This window comes from Suricata suricatta, chromosome 4 (assembly GCF_006229205.1).
Source record: "Suricata suricatta isolate VVHF042 chromosome 4, meerkat_22Aug2017_6uvM2_HiC, whole genome shotgun sequence".
In the NCBI taxonomy this organism is placed as follows: domain Eukaryota; kingdom Metazoa; phylum Chordata; class Mammalia; order Carnivora; family Herpestidae; genus Suricata; species Suricata suricatta.
In genome coordinates, this window is record NC_043703.1 from 58765662 (window position 1) to 58783529 (window position 17868).

The following is a 17868-nucleotide window of genomic DNA, read 5'->3' on the forward strand; positions in this document are numbered from 1 at the left end:
TTCTTTTCTAAGGCTGAATAATATTCCATTGTGTGGATAAACCACATTGTCTTTATCCATGCCTCTGTCAATTGACATTCACCGTTTCCCCACATCTTAGCTCTTGTGATTAGTGCTGCATCAAACACAGGAGTACTACTATCCTTTTGAGGTACTGATGTCAGTTATTTTGCATAAGTGCCATAAGTAGAATTCCTGGATCAGATGGTAGTCCTCTTTTTAGTTTTTGAGGAAACTTAGTACTGTTTTATATAGTGGTTGTGCCATTTTGTGTTATAACCAACAGTGTTCAATTCCTCCACATCCTCACCAACGCTTGTTTTAAAATATGCCTTGTCTTACTTTTCAAGTGACGTTTCACTCCCGAGAATATCAGCAGCAGCATCTGGTGAGAAGGGCAGTTGTATGAACTCCTACGGGTTTCTATGGGTTGCTCAACATCAGGTTGCAGATTCAGAGTACATCCAGATTAGCCAGTTTATCTTGACTGAAAAGCAAACAGTTCATTAATCATAGCATAACCTCCTCTCACCCTGTCTCCCTACTGCCGGCCTGTAAGGGAAGCTACATATTTATTTATTGAACAAAACAAAACTCCTGCTTCCAACTAGTGGGAGAAAAGGTCAGATTGCCAAGCCATGATGTAATCAAACTGAATGGTAAGTAACTCTGAGGTCACATCGATGGTATAGAACTATTTGGAAGAACAGTGGAGTCTCAGGCAGTTAGAATGCCTTTAATGACACTGAAATGGAAAGAATGTGAGCATGTTGGCAAAGTTAACTGGACGGGGACTGCTTTGGGCCACCTCAGAGGGTCCAAACAGGCCTGGAATTGGTGGGAAGTCAGAGCTGGTGCTCTTTAAGAGAAAAGAAAAAAGAAAGGGAGGTAGAAGAATGGATCTGTTGTTTCTGGAAGATAGGAGCAGAGATTGTCAAACTCTGATCCTTTGGTTTAGGGGAGAAATTATAAGGAACGGGAGTGACCTAACCCAGAAGGCAAAGAGCATATTCCCACTGGCTCTGATGCCCCTACAATTCTTTCCAGATGCCTGACTTCATGGAAGGAGAGAAGAAGTGCCAAAGAGAAAATAGGAGGCAAGAGAAGGTAGTGAATTAACAACAGAAAATAAGGAGAGGAAAGTACTTCATATTTCTTCTGAAGAGATGATTTTATTTTCAGTTCTCTCAGAAATTTTATCAGAGCGAATTTTGTTCCTGAAAGAATACATACAGCTATTAATAACATGTTATTTCCTATTATCTTCCACTCTTACCAGCGTAGGGAAGGCAATTCCCTCAATAGTGACTAAGAGCTGCTGTGTTAGGTGCTGAGGTGCAAAATGAAGTCAAGGAGTCCTGAGGACCCAGTGGCTGAACTTAGTAAAACATGGCTTCTCTGAGCATGGCCCAGCTGGCCAGAGGTGGGTCTGCCAGGCCTTTGTCTGTTCAAAGCCAAGCCCGGCCACATGGGATAGAGATCGGATATGCTGGGGCCAACCAGGGGCCAGGATAGCTGGGGAATCTGGCTTTGAATCACTCTGATATTCGAGCTTTTCCCCCAAAGAAAAATGAGAAAATTCTGGTCATGTGGCCGTTGAGTATTTTTCAATAAGTAAGCTTTATTTTTATCATGTTATGAAGTGCTTGTCCCCAAGAGCTCTCTTTCACTCTTTAGGTGCATAGTATGTGCTGCTGTACCAATGTGATGCCCTCATGCCTAGGGACTTGCATTTTGATTTTTACAGGCCCTGAGCACTTTTACCTTTATAAGCCTTTTCCCCTCAAAAAAAAAAAAAAAGATTAAAAGTTATATTTTAAAATTTTATTTTTATTTTTTTAATGTTTATTTTTGAGAGACAGAGAGAGACAGAGCATGAGCGGGGGAGGGGCAGAGAGAGAGACAGAGAGAGGGAGACACAGAATCCAAAGCAGGCTTCAGGCTTTCAGCTGTCAGCACAGATCCCAACACAGGGCTTGAACTCACGGACTGGACCGTGAGATCATGACCTGAGCCGAAGTCAGATGCTTAACTGCTTAACCAACTGAGCCACCCAGGAGCCCCTAAAATTTTATTTTTTAAATTATATTTTATAACTGCATTTGTATAAAGATGCATATTACATACAAATATTAGATTAATATGATGTATAAAACTTTTTTCATCCTAAAAGTGGATACTTTTGCCTCCTGAATTTAAAAGAACTTAAAACATTGCTGTGGGCCCATAAAGTCTTGTGGTCCTAGCAATGGCCTGCAGTGCCTCATGTGGAAGCTGGTCCCAGATGCCACCCCCAGCCACACTGCCACATTAATACCGCCACTGGAGATGGCAGTAGATGTAGATGGCATAAATCTTAATTCACTGTGGCCTCAGGCACCAGCCAGCTGGCCTGCAGAGATGCCACATTATTTCTTTTTTCTACACACGTATTCAGGTCAGTGTTGTTTTGTATTTCTTGTAGCAGCTCAAGGCATCTCAAGTGTCTTTTTAACCGCACTGCCTGCTGTGTGTCCCACAGTGGGATTCAAAGAGATGAATAGGATGAGTTGTGTAACAGGATAATTCAAGCAGCCGAGCAATTGTGAGACACAAGTGGGGAGGAATCACTTGTGCTCCTCTAGTGGATTAGCTGAGAATCCAATGCAAACAGTCAGTGATTATTCAATTCATAACAAACACTGCTGATGGAAAGAACCAACAGAGAATAAAATCGACAAAGGCTGAAACTGTGCATCGTAAGACTTATTATTGCCAGGTATGGACAGGAAAACTAAAATCCTGGCAAATTTTGGGTCTGCACAACTGGACACAGGAAAATGGGATTTTATAAAAATAAAAGATACAGAACTCATTGCATATTGTCAAAACCCTATGAAATATGATAAATCAAAAGCAATCAATGAACAAACTCTTGAGAAGGCGAAAAAGCAAATGGAGAATAATCCTGATTCAAATAACTTTTCTAACACAAATGCACAATATAAAAGTATAACTGCATTATATAGAAAAATTTTTATATATTAAAGTATCGGTGATATAATTCACTTTGGAAAGTTAATTAATATGAGTAAAATTCTAATTAAAATTCTAGGAAAAGCAGGACCAGGAATATACAGGGCAACAAGAGATTGATTGATTTTTAAATGTTTATGTATTTATTTTGAGAGAGAGAGATTGAGAGAGAGAGAGAGAGAGAGAGAGAGAGAGAGAGAATCTCAAGCAGGTTTTACTCTGTCAGTGCAGAGGGCTTGATCCCATAACTGTGAGATCATGACCCAAACCTAAATTAAGAGTCAGACACTTACTCAACTGACTGAGCCACCCAGGTGCCTCAACAAGAGATTTTTTTAAATGGCAGAAATTGCCTCTAGCTGGCTGGTGGGGCAAGTGCAACCTCATGCAGAATAAAAGTAAAAACATCTCCCTTTGTAAACGTCTCATTTGATCTCACATCCCTCATGTCCACTGGTATCTGGAACTGTCCTTTTAGAACATTCCAATGCAGTTATTATAGTATCTGTATGTGTAACTAAATTAAAAATTTAAAACTTTACTGCAGGAAAAGAAACTTTTAAAATAAAATGGCTCAGTCAGTGAAGCGTCCGATTCTTAATTTTGGCTCAGGTCATGATCTCATGATTTGTGAGATGGAGCCCCATGTTGGGCTCTATGCTGACAACATGGAGCCTGTTTGGAATTCTCTCTCTACCTTTTTCTGCCCCTCCCCCACTTGTACATGCTCTCTCCCTCTTTCAACGTAAATAAAATAAACTTTTAAAAAAGCACCTTAATAACTTAAAAGTACACTAAGACTTTTGAGACCCGGTATCTCTTTATACCATTTTAACTTTGAATTTTGGTTAATTCCATCATTTTAATTATTATTAGAATTATTATTAGAGCTTCTCTAAGACTGAAGTTTGTAAAACATGTCTGGATAGAGCAAAGTTCTCACATCAGAGATCTGTGTACATTCAAGAGAGAAAGAGTCTTCTGGATTTAGAATAAACTTACTCACTAACAGAAATATAGAGGCAGGCATTGCATTTTAGGATGCTGTGGGGATGGGGAGCATTTGTTTATATTCTAAAATGCCAATAAATATTACTAGAAGCAAGTTCAATGGTACCCTTTAGTATAATAGATTGTGAGCCTCTCAGGACATAATTGTTTGCTAAGGAAAACACTGGGAAAATAGACACACAAATAAGATAGGCTCCAAATTCTCAGAAGTACCTTCTGATCCAATCATACCAGCTGTTTCCAGGACTTCTGGTCTTATCATCTTTTAAAAGTCACACTGCCCTGAAACACCTGTGATTTTGCAGTACATCATCTGTGATTACACTTCCTGGGTTTTGGCATGTCTGTAGGTAGAGAGCATCAGGCTGATACTGACTCTTCAGGAGCTCCCTCAGAAGTATCTGGAAGCTTCTGAAATCAGGACAAAGAAATTCCAGTTCTCTTCTGTCCTCTCCCTAGAGCTGTACTTCTGAGTTTAGGTTTTCACCTAAAAGACTCTTCTCTGGGCATCATTTTGTTCAGAACCTGCACTGTAGAATAGGCCAATATTTAACAATAATAGAGTACAATCAGCTAACGTTCATTCAGAAGACTTAGCTCAGAAACTAAAAGGTTGACCTGAAAAGTTCTAGTATCTAGTAGTTTCAATCTATTCACTTTACAGGCAAAGAAATATTTTAGAAGTATAGAGATGAGAGAAAAAAAGATGAAGAATCCATACTCTTTTTAAAATTTTTTTTTTTACCATTAGAACAAGGCATTAGAGAAAATATAGGGAAATGAACAGAAAATTGTTGACCCCCTAGTGTCTAGAAAGAAAACTCCACAAACCATCTGGTCTTTTGACTACTATATCTCTAGCTCTTTGCCCATGCTAGAAACTCAAAAACATTTGTGTTATGACTAAATGGCAAACTTAAAGTAAGTCACCTAAATACATACCTAATTGTGGAGATAAGCAGAATGGGCAGGTAAATGGACCTGGATTGCCCAGCATCAAAGTAGTGGAGGTGGATATTTCTACCTCGTCTAGGTCCTAAATTCCTTTAGGACCAGGGACATCTCTTGTTCCAGAGAGAAAGGTAGTTTCCAAAACTCAACTTCTCACACATTTAGGACCCCCAAGGCCTCCAGGTTCTAAGCCTCTGGCATTTTCTAGAAATCCCTTAAATAGCTAGAGTCTAAGCTTAGGCAAGTTGGTGTCTGAGCCCAAAATAATTATTCCCCCAGAGCAGGGCTGCTCTCTCACTGAGGGCCCTGATCAGAAGGAGACTTCACTCCCATAGACATGAAGAACATGAAGTGGGATATCCCCTTGGATCACTGCCCTCACTGAATGTCTGTCTCTCCTCTGGCCAAAGTGTGCCTCTCTGGAGATTCCAAGACAAGAGGGCACAGATCTGTGGAGCCATCTTTGAATTTTATCCTGCTCACAGCTGGTCACCAAGCCCCAACTCTCAACACCAGAGACAGTATAGAGGCGTAGTCATTTTCAGAACTGCAAGCTATTCCCATTTTACAAATGTGAGAACTAAAGTCCAAATAAATGAGTGTCTGGTCATAGGTCACATGGTGAGTAATGGGAGGGTTGGAAGTAGAGCTCTGGCCTCCTGGGGAGCAGAGCCCCTGCCTTGTCAAACTGGTTGTGTAGTCACTTAGGTTGATGAAGGATGATTGATGCCTATTTGAGGGCCCATGGGGTGGAAAGGCCTTGACATAAGTTATGGAACCACAGCATCCCTTCTATTAATCATGGAAAGTCTAATGTCTTCCCAGGATTTATGAAAATTCCTTATGGGCTTATATTCTCAGAATAATCTTCGGTACCCATTTCTGATGATTAGTTGAATTTAGAGAATTTAGTCTTCAAAATTCCAGTGGTATCCTAACTTTGATCTGCTTAAATCAGGACTCAAACAAGGTCTACACATTGTGACTAGTGGATATGTTTCTTAAGTCTTTTTTAACATATAGGTTCCACTTCCATCTCTTCTCGTGTGTCCCTTTTAGGTTATCTATCAAATAAATCAGGCTGTTTGTCTCCTAAAGTTTTCCGTGTTTTGGACTTTGCTGATTGTGTTCTTGTAGCATCAATTAACATGTTTCTCCACCAATTCATTAGTGGTTTTAAAATGGTGATATTCTATCTAACTCTGTCATTACTTTTTATTTTGTTAACTAGAACATTTTTATAAAGACAAACTTCCCCTTGTCAAGTATTTCATTATTATTGTAGAAAAGACAGAATTCCCTTCCTTCATTTATCACCTTTAAGAAATGATAAATCTCTGATGACAACTACTTAATTAAAAAACTGACATGGAGTTGTAAAATTAAATATATTTGGTAGCTGTTAACTACTTGCATTTTTTATTATTTTGGATGCATACATTTTCACACCTTTTAAATGTAGGAGTCTATTTGAGTCAGCTTTTAAGTCATCTGATTCATCGTGCACATTTCAGATCTAGAATGATCATTTCTGTGGAGAATTTTGGTTTCTTTTACTGAAAAGTAGTATCTGGAGACCACATTCTTAGAAATAGGGGGGCTCATTGTAACTAGGTTGTTCACTGTTTCTTTGGCTTTTTTTTTTAACATAAAATATATCAAGAGCTCTTACTAATATTTCCAAATCAAATTCAGTTCTGTAGTCTTAATCTCTTTGGTCTAACATCTGGTCTCATTTCTTATGCTAAGACTTGAGGTACTGCATGACAATGCAATTTACAAAATTAGAACATCACATACCTACCCATTTACTCTATCCTACCATATACCCACAACAGCTTTAGGACAACAAATCCAAAACTATGGCTAACACCATAATTACTGAAAACAATTTAAGATTTGTTTTTGCCATTCCTTTTGGCTATAGGGTATATCCCAAATATTGAATTTTAAGTTACTTGGAATAGTTCTTTTCTTTGTGGTCTAGCCACCAACTGGATACACATTTAGGTTTAGGCTCATTGCCTTCATTTTGTAGTTTTAGGGATTACTTAATTTTTTAAAACTTTTCTCTCATATTATCATATATTAAAGGCTAAAATATTTACATCTAGAAATACAAAGTTACTTCTTTGATACCCAATATCTGAGTACACCTGAAAGAAGGATTTCATTCTAGAATATTCTAATCATTCTGAGAGCAGATGTGAAACATCGATGGGTACAAAGATCCAGTTGATTATTTCCATTTGTGGACACAGTTGCTCTGATTGGTCCCAACTGTTTTACACCGAGAGGTTTACTTTCTGTTACCAGACATACCAGATTCCTTGAAGGATGAAGGAACAGGGGTCAAAAGACAGATCACTAATGGGAAGAGTGTGAATGAATGTTCACAGTGGTTAGAGACTATTATATGTATTAGATAGCATTAAAGACTCATCTTTTAATCTACACAAAAAGCAAATGTATTATTCTGCTTCATAATAACATCTGTATTATGTACATGTAGAAATTATTTTTTTGTCTTGAATGTTATTTATTCCAGAATCAATGATTCAATGTCAAGCATTTCAAATCATCATTCTATGGAATCATATTTTAAAGTTGGGGGGAATATCTGCTGTTTCTTACAAGTGAAAAATTTCTAATCTCAATGCAGTTGTAGTACATTGCACAAGCAAACTTTTTTCTTGATAATTTTAATCTTAATGTGCCTTTTCCCTGAATAGGCTTACTGTTGATTTTGATCCAAGTTGCAACATTTTTTTGCTAATTAATTGGACAAAAGTATAGGGATATTTGCTTTTAAATTATTTTTTTAAATAGTTTATTGTCAAGTTGGTTTCCATATAACACCCAGTACTCTTCCCCACAAGTGCCCTCCTCCACTGCCACCACCTCAAAGTGTCATTACTACCCAAAGCAATTTACACATTCAATGCAATCCCCATCAAAATTGCACCAATATTCTTCTCAAAGCTAGAACAAGCTATCCTCAAATTCGTATGGAACCACAAAAGACCCTGAATAGCCAAAGTAATATTGAAGAAGAAAACCAAAACGGGAGGCATCACAATCCCAGACTTTAGCCTCTACTACAAAGCTGTCATCATCAAGACAGTATGGTATTGGCACAAACAGACACATAGACCAATGGAATAGAATAGAGAATCCAGAACTGGGCCCACAAATGTACGGACAATTAATTCTTGACAAAGCAGGAAAGAGTATCCAATGGAAAAAATAAACTACCTCTTTAGCAGGTGGTGCTGGGAGAACTGGACAGCAACATGCAGAAGAATGAAGCTAGAGCACTTTCTTACACCATACACAAAAATCAACTCAAAATGGCTGAAGGACCTAAATGTGAGACAGGAAATCATCAAAACCCTTGAGGAGAAAGTAGGAAATGGCCTCCTTGACCTCAACCGCAACAATTTCCTACTCGACACATCCCCAAAGGCAAAGGAAATGAAAGCAAAAATGAAGTATTGGGACTTCATCAAGATAAAAAGCTTTTGCACTGCAAAGGAAACAATCAAGAAACTAATAGGCAACCGACAGAATGGGAAAAGATAGTTGCAAATGACATATCAGAGAAAAGGCTAGTATCCACAATCTATAAGGAACTCAACAAACTCCACACCTGAAAAACAAATAACCCAGTGAAAAAATGGACAGAAGACCTGAACAGACACTTCTTCAAAGAGGACATCCAGATGCCTACAGGCACATGAAATGATGCTCAACATCACTCATCATCAGGGAAACACAAATCAAAACGACACTGAGATACCACCTCACACCAGTCAGAGTGGCTGCAATGAACAAATCAAGAGACTATAGATACTGGGGAGGGTGTGAAGAGACAAGCACCCTCCCACACTGTTGGTGGGAATGTAAACTGGTACAGCCAATCTGGAAAACAGTGTGGAGGTTCCTCAAAAAACTATCAGTAGTATCCCCTATGACCCAGCAATAGCACTGCTAGGGATTTACCCAAGGGATACAGAAGTGCTGAGGCATAGGGGCACATGTACCCCAATGTTCATAGCAGCACTGTCAACAATAGCCAAAACATGGAAAAAGCCTAAATGTCCATCACCTGATGAATGAAGCAAGAAGATGTGGTATATATACACAATGGAGTACTACGTGGCAATGAGAAAGAATGAAATATGGCCATTTGTAGCAAAGTGGATGGACCTTGAGGATGTCATGCTAAGTGAAATAAGTCAGGTGGAGAAGGACAGATACCATATGTTTGCACTCATAGGTCTAACAGGAGAACAGGAAATACCTAATGGGGGACCATGGGGAGGGGAAGAGGGAAAGAGAGGTGGGGAGAGAAAGGGATGCAAACCCTGAGAGACTATTGAATACTGAAAATGAACCAAGGGTTGAAGAAGGAGGGGGAGGGGAAAAAGACATTAGTTTTCAAATAAATGACCATCCTAAAAATTGACTCTTTAGGAAGTTGCATTGTGTTTTTATGTGTGTTTTTCAACCCTTGTGGACACAATGCTTAAGGTCTTTTTATTAGGAGTCAGATGCAAGTGGGCTATCAGGACTATTTCCTCGCACCATGGTCTAAATTGTTTTTAGGACAAATTGGAAATAGAGTGCCAGTTAACTTGAGCTTACACACATTATTCTTGCTTTAAAAAGCATTCTAATTAATTATATTTTTGTAAAAACAAAAGGGCTCTTGTAATAGAAATAAAGCTTAACTTTCCAGAGTGCATACTGTGTTCCAGGCATTGTTCTAAATGCTTTGCATGCATTAACTTATTTACTTCCCACAATACACCCATGAGCTCATTACTGTTGTCTTCCTGATTTTGATGATGAAGAAGTTGAAGCATAAGGGGAATTGATAGACAGCTTGCCTGACTGAATGTATCAGCCAGGATGGGGTAGATAATACTTGGGTTACCAATAAGTCCCAAGTCTTGGTGGCTCAACACAATCAAGTTTATTTTTTGCTCACACTGAACGTTCTCCAGGAGTCAGCAGGGCAGCTCTACTCCTTGTAGGGAGAGTCATGGTATAGACTTATTGCAGCTACTCAGTAATCCAGGCTGCTGGAAGCCCCGTCTTTGTGCTTCCACAGGTGGTAATGCAGACCAAATGAAACCACATGGAAAACCGCACATCTTCCTTAAAGATCCTGCCCAGAAGGACGCCCAGCACTTCTGCTCATATTAAATCGGCCAGAGCAGGTCCTATGGTCTAACTACAAAGACAAGCAAGAAGTGCAGTTCTACCATTGTCTCAGAGCTGGAAATACTGAGTAGCGCTGATGATCTCCACAATCAAGAAACAGAGGATTGAGAATATGAATTCAGGTAGAGGGTCTTATATGCTGTGATCTTAACTTTGCTCATATTTTAAAAACAGTGCTTCTTTCCATTATTTCATCATTTAAAATTTTAAATTGTGTCCATATTTCATAATGCACATAATATATGTATATAACTTATAGCAGTATGTGTATGTAATTTATTAATAAACAAATACACATATACTAGGGATGCATGTCTATCAAAAATGCTTCTGAGAGGGATGTGTAAGTATTGAAGTTTGGGAAATTGCTGCTTCAGGTAATAAAAAATTATCAAGGTTTTGAAGTGGGAGAAAATTATAATCAAATTTATGTTCTTAAAAAGATAATTCTGTAAAGGTGGATTGCCCAAACCATAAACTTACATTTTAAGACCCTGTTGATGTAATTGTGTCATATTTGGGGATTCTTGCCTCTAAATACTTAATATTTTCATTTTAAAAATATAGTTTCAGTATAAAAAAAGCAGTTTGATGATTATTGATTCTAGACCAATTACCTAACTTTCAGACAAGAAACATGAAGCCCAAGTAGTTTAGTAAATTGTTAAAGGTCATAGACTTTATCAGTTCCAGGACCTGCACTTAACGAAGATCTCTTGATTTCCCCACTCATTACACATTCTATCACTTCCTCTTTCTGCAAGATTAATGGAAACTAAAATCAAAATTGAGAAGTTATCTTTGAATGATTATTAGTAATCCTTTGTCAGAAAATCTGGAAATTTATTTTAAAAGGTCCAAAGGGCCAGAGTATTAGAGAGAGAAAGAATGCCTGGGCTGGGTATGGTTGGTAGGAGTGTTTGGAGGGGCATCTGCGGGGTGGGATGAGAGATGGTAGGATCATTTTGCATTCTTTAAACAATCACCTGGAATCCAAGGCTCCCCTTTCTCTAAGGAGTTCAACTTCCTTTGTAAGCTGAGCTTTCTCAGGTAGGAAGGGAAGGGCTCTGAGCTGGTAAATTGCAGATGAAGCTGTCCACATCCTTGAATTCTACTCTGAAAAGTAGTGTGGGGACAACATCCCATGAAAGGACAGGGCTGGTGGGCAGATAGTCCCCTATACTGGGCTGCCACAATTATAGAAACATGAATCTCATGAAGAGTGGTTCTGCGTAGCTGGGGGTACTCTGGGAATGAGGATGAAGTGAGGGGAAGCAGAAATGAGCATTCGCTGCTAGTGGGTAGTTTGAGTGTCCGTGCAGATCCCAAAAAATGGTGATAGGGATGTCATTTGAGATGAGTTCTTTAACCCAAGAACAACCACCTGCATTTTGTCATCACAGACCTTACTAGGGCTTGATGGAGTAGTTACTTGATTATCTGTCTCCCACCTTACTACTTTTCCAAGGAGGCAGACACCACATCTGTCTGGTTCTCTGTGGCATCTCCACTGCTTAATATACCTTTGCTAAGTGAGGAGTATAAAAGGCACATGTACATACACACACACACACACACACACACACACACACACACACACCCCAAATGAGATATAACTTACTGAAAACTTATTCTCTTTGTATTTCCCCTCAAAGATCTTCAGGAAGAGGGCTGCAGAGAGCCCTCTGGTGAGACCTGGACCAGGCTGGTGACTTGACCGCTTGACCCCTCAGGACAAAGGCTTCCTACCTGTCTGAGCTGCATACACACAGCTGCATTCCTGCTTTGAGCCTTCTGCAGTCTCTGCAACCTTGGGTGAGAGTGCTACCGGCACACTGATGAGTCCAATGTTCTGGAGGAAATGGAGGAAGGGGAGGAGGAGAGGAGCCATGTCTTTCCGGATGTCTGAGTCTCCCCCATGTGCGCATTGGCTGATTTTGCTATGCACCCAGCCTGCCTCTCTTCAACACAATCCATCTCTGCCTCTTTGGTCTCTGGTGTCTCCCCTATTTCCACCCTCAATCTTTTCTCACTCATGGACCTTTTTCATTCCCAAGGAGAACTCAAGAAACAATCCTGCTTTTCAAGTTTTGGTCAGTCTTTTTATGCACTCTCTGAAATGACTTTCCCGCCTCTGCTGTCTGTTCAGACCTACAACATCCCATTACCAATCCTAATCTTCACATTATACTGAAAGACAAAACGGAATAGAACAGAAGAAAATGATCGCTTCTTCTTCCAGTGTCTCTCACAACTCACCTGCCTCTATATTCTGCCTTTCTTTCTGCTGCTCGTGGTTGAACTGACCTGTTCCCATCTCCAGACCACTCCACTGTGCTCTGAGTCTCATTGCCACGGTCTTATGCAAGGCTTATGCTCCTTTTTCTTTGCATCATAATTTCTTCCTTTATACTGAATTATTTTCATTATTATCCAAATCCTGGTATAATATCTTTCATCTTAAAAACAGAAAATAAAACTCTCTTAGACATTATGCACCCCCCACCAATAACTGCCTTATTTCTATGCTCCATTGTATGTGTAGAGCCCATTTTACACATCTACTCATCTGTCACGGACATTGGGTTGCCTCCATGTTTTAGCGATTGTGAATAACGCTGCTGTAAGTATGGGTACACATGGATGTGCAGATTCTGCTTTCAATTATTTTGGGCATATAATCTGAAGTAGAATTGTTGAATCATGTGGTATTTCTATTTCTCATTTTTGAGGAATTGCCATGTTTTCCAGAGATGCTGTGCCACTTTACCTTCCCCAATAGTGCACAGTTCTCTGAATTCTTGCCGACATTTGTTATTTTCTGTGTTTTTTGGTTTTGTTTTGTTTTTTAGCTGCAATTCTAATGAGTGTAAGTTGGCATCTCATTATAGTTTTGATTTGCATTTCCTTAATGATTAGTGATACTGAACATTTTTTCAAATCCTTATTGGCCATTTGCATATCTCCTTTAGGGAAATATCAATTCAAGTACATTGTCCATTTTTTATTGGGATTATTTGCTTTCTGTTGTTCAGTTTTAGGGTTCTCTATATATTCTGGATATTAACTAAGTCTGGTCTATTTTAGATTATTTTTTGTATATGGTGTTAGATGAAGGTCTAACTTCATTTTGTTTGTTTGTGGATATGCAGCATCATTTGTTGAAAAGTCTGTCTTTTTGTCATTAAATGATCTTAGCACCCTTATCAGGAATCATTTGGCCATATGTGTGGGTGTTTATTTCGGAGCCCCCTGTTCTATTCCCTTGGGTCATATATCTGTCTTTATGCAAATACTACATTGTTTTGATTACTGTAGCTTTGTAGTAAGTTTTGAAAACAGTGTGAGTCTTCTAATTTGTTCTTCTTTTCAAAATTGTTCTGCCAATCAGGGTCTCTTGATATTCCATCTGAATTTCAAAATGAGTTTTTCTATTCTACACAAAAATTCATTGGGATTTTGACAGAGATTGTTTTGAGTCTGTAGATTACTTTGGGTAGCATTGACACCTACATAATGTCTGCTAATCCATGAACATGGGATCTGTTTCCATTTATTTGTATCTTCTGTAATTTGTTTTTAGCCATGCATTGTTGTTGCCTTGTACAAGTCTTTCATCTCCTTAGTTAATTCCTAAGTATTTTATTTTTTGATGCCATTATTAGTGGAATTATATTTATAATTTCCTTTTCAGATTGTTTATTGTTGGTATATAGAAATGCAACTGATTTTTGTATGTTGACTTTGTATCCTGCTACTTTGCTGAATTAATTAGTTCTATCAGTTTATGTATTCTGTGTGTCTGCATGTGTGATCTTTCATTTTATAACTGTATAAAATCATATCATCTATGGACAAAGATAATTTTACTTCTTTCTTTACAATTTGGATGCCTTCCATTTTTCTTTTTTGCCTCGTTGCTCCAGTACTACATTGACTAGAATGGCAAAAGCAGACAGTCTTGCTTCATTCCTTATCTTTGAGGAAAAAACTGTCTTTCATCATTGAGTATGTTGTTTTCTGTAAGTTTTTTCTTTCAAAAATATAATTTATTGTCAATTTGGCTAACATACATTGTAAACAGTGTGCTCTTGGTTTCAGGTGTAGATTCCTGGGATTCATCACTTACATACAATACCCAGTGCTTAAACCAACAAACGCCCTCCTCCATGCCCACCACTCATTTCCCCCTCTCCCCCACCCCCTATCAACCCTCCGTTTGTTCTCTGTACTTAAGAGTCTTTTGTGGTTTGCCTTCATCCCTCACTGTTTATAATTGTTTTCTTTTCCCCTTCCCTTACCCCATGGTCTTCTGTTAAGTTTCTCAAGATCCACATATGAGTAAAAACATATGATATTTGTCTTTCTCTGACTGACTTATTTCACTCAGCATAATAACCTTGCAGTTCCATTCACGTTGCTGCAAATGGCAGGATTTCATTCTTTCTCATTGCCAAGTATTATTCCATTGTATATATACACCACATCTTCTTGATCCATTCATCAGGTGATGGGCATGCAGGCTCTTTCCATGATTTGGCTATTGTTGAAAGTGCAGCTATAAACATTGGGGTCATGTGCCCTTATGAAATAGCAGCACAGTATCCTTTGGATAAATTCCTAGTAGTGCTATTGCTGGTTGTAGGGTAGTTCTATTTTTAATTTTTTCAGGAATCTCCACACTGTTTTCCAGAGTAGCTGCACCAGTTTGCATTCCCAGCAACAGTGCAAGACAGTTCCCATTTCTCCACATCCTTGCCAGATCTGTTGTTTCCTGAGTTGTTCATTTTAGCCACTCTGATCAGTGTGAGGCATATCTCAGTGTGGCTTTGATTTGTGTTTCCCTAACCATGAATGACATTAAGCATCTTTTCATGTGTCTGTTGGTCTTCTGGATGTCTTCTTTGGAAAAGTGTCTATTCATGTCATAGAGAGCTTTAATTATGTTTAGGTAGTTTTCTTCTGTTCCTAGTTTGTTGAGTATTTTTTATTATTTTGTGAAATGATTTTTCTGCATCAATTGAGATTATGGTGTTGCTTGCTTGCTTGCTTGCTTCCTTCCTTCCTTTCTGTTAATGTGATGTATTGCATTGATTGATTTTTGTCTATTGAAACATCTTGCATTGCATCCTGCCCACTTGGTCATGGTGTACAGTCCTTTTAATATGCTGCTGAATTCAGTTTGCAAGTATTTTGTTGAAGATTTTTATGTCAATGTCCATGGGGATATTAGTCTGTAGTTTTCTTTTCTTGTAGTATCTTTGTCTGGCTTAGGATTCAGGATAACACTAGCCTCATAGAAGGAGTTTAGAAGTGTGCCCTCCTCTTGAATTTATTTTAAAAAAGTTGACAGGAATTAGTATAGTTCTTCCTTAGATATTTGATAGGATTCACCAGTAAAGCTATCAGGTCTGGAGCTTTTATTTGTAGGGAGAATTTTAATGACTGATTCAATCTCCTTACTAGTTACAAGTCTATTCTTTTTCTATTTCTATGTTACTTAATCTTGTTAGGTTTTAGTCTTGTTAGAATTTGTCCATTTCATCTGTGTTATCCAGTTTTTTGGTATACAATTATTTGTAGCATTCTACTCCTTTTCATTTTGTAGCATTGGTAATGATGTCCCCCTTTCATTTCTGATATTAGTAATTTGAATCTTTTCTCCTGTTGTCTTTGTCCATCTAGCTAAAGGTTTGTCAATTTTATTGATATTTTCAAAGAACCAACTTTTGGTTACAGTGATATTCTTTATTGTTTCTCTGTTCTCTAATTCTTTTTTTAAAAGTTTATTTATTTTTTGAGAGAGAAAGAGAGAGAGAGCACAAGTAAGGGAAGTGCAGAGAGAGAGAGAGAGAGGGACAGAGAATCTGAAGCAGGCTCCATGCTGACAGAAGGGTGCCTGATGTGGTGCTTGAACCATGAGATCATGACCTGAGCCAAAGTTGGATGCTTCACTGACTAAGCCACCCAACACTCTTCTACTCTCTATTTCTGATATCTCTGCTCTAGCCTTTAGTATTATCTTCCTTGTGCTAGCTTTGGGTTTTGTTTATTCTTATTTTTCTGGTCCCGTAAGCCATAAATTTAGTTTATTGATTTGAGAGCTTTTTGTTTTTTACTATAAAATTTTAAAATAAAGAAAATTCCCCCCTTTAACACTGCTTTTGTTGTGCCCCATACATTTTGGTATGTTGTGTTTACATTTTCCTTGTAATTTCCTCTTTGAGCCATTAGTTTTTAAAAATGTTTTTAACTTCCACAAATCTGTAAATCTTTCAGTTACTTCTGTTCACTTCAAACTTCATGTCAATATGGTTGGAAAAGATACTTTGTATAATATCTGTTCTTTTAAATCTATTGAGACTCACTGTGTGGCTTAATATATGGCCTATCCTAGAAAATGTCCCCTGTGCACTTGAGAAGCATGTTTATGCTGTTGTTGTTGGGTAGCATTCTATATATATTTGTAGATCTACTTGGCTTATTGTGTTGAGTTCTTTATTTCCTTTTTTATTTTTTAATGTTTTTTTATTTATTTTTGAGAGACCGAGAGAGACAGTGTGAGCAGGGGAGGGTCAGAGAGAGAGGGAGACACAGAATCTGAAGACAGGCTCCAGGCTCTGAGGTAGGTGTCAGCACAGAGCCCAACACAGGGCTTGAACCCACGAAGCATGAGATCATGACCTGAGCCGAAGCCGGATGCTTAACCAACTGAGCCACCCAGGCGCCCCCGTTATGCATTTTTACTAGGTTGTTTGTCTCCTTTACTACTACTACTACATTCCTGATGGAGCACAGCACCCAAGGGCTGTTTTCCTTCTGCTTCCTTTCCTCCCAGACCATTCCCTACGAGAACTTAGGGATCTCCTGCCCTCCAGCAAGAAAGAGGCTCTCTGGAGGGGGAGGGAGAGGAATTTAGCCAGCAGTGACAGGGTCCTATTTCCAAGGCTGCAGGGGAGGAGCAGCCTGAGCTGAAGTCAGATGCTTGCCTGACTGAGGCACCCAGGGGCCCCAAATCCTTTACTTCCTTACTTATCTTCTATCAGTTGTTCTGTTCAATATTGAAAATAGGGTATTGAAGTCTCTAAGTAGTTTTGTGCTATTTCTCACTTCAATTCTTTCATATATTTTGTTGGTCTGTTATTAGATGCCTTGTTTGTAATTGCTATATGTTGCTGTATTGAACCTTATATTGATTTATAATGTTCTTCTTTGTCTTTTGAAAAACAATCTTTTTGGCAATGACATCATTTGTTGTTCACTAGAATCTGTGCTTAGGGAGGCGTATCTTATTTCATGCTCACAAATCCCCCTCTCCAGCCCTCCTGCCTCTCTTACCTGTGTTGATGCTTTGCTGCACAATCACACAGGTTGGGTGCAGGAATCCCCGTCATATGCTTGGGTTTTATCCTAGTCCTTCTGCTTACTGTGACTGTGAGCCTCAGTTTGCCCATTTGTAAAGTTGAGGTGACCATCATAACTACCTGACAGGGTTGTGAGGATAAAATGCATTGACAGTGTAAAGTGTTCAATACACAGGAGCAATCCTTATTTCTAAGACCTCTAGTGACACCGAGTTTCTGTTCTAAAACATTTGGTCCCTGTAAAAATTGGCACATTCATTGTCTCAATGTTTGGAAAAGCAAGGAAGTGTCATATATT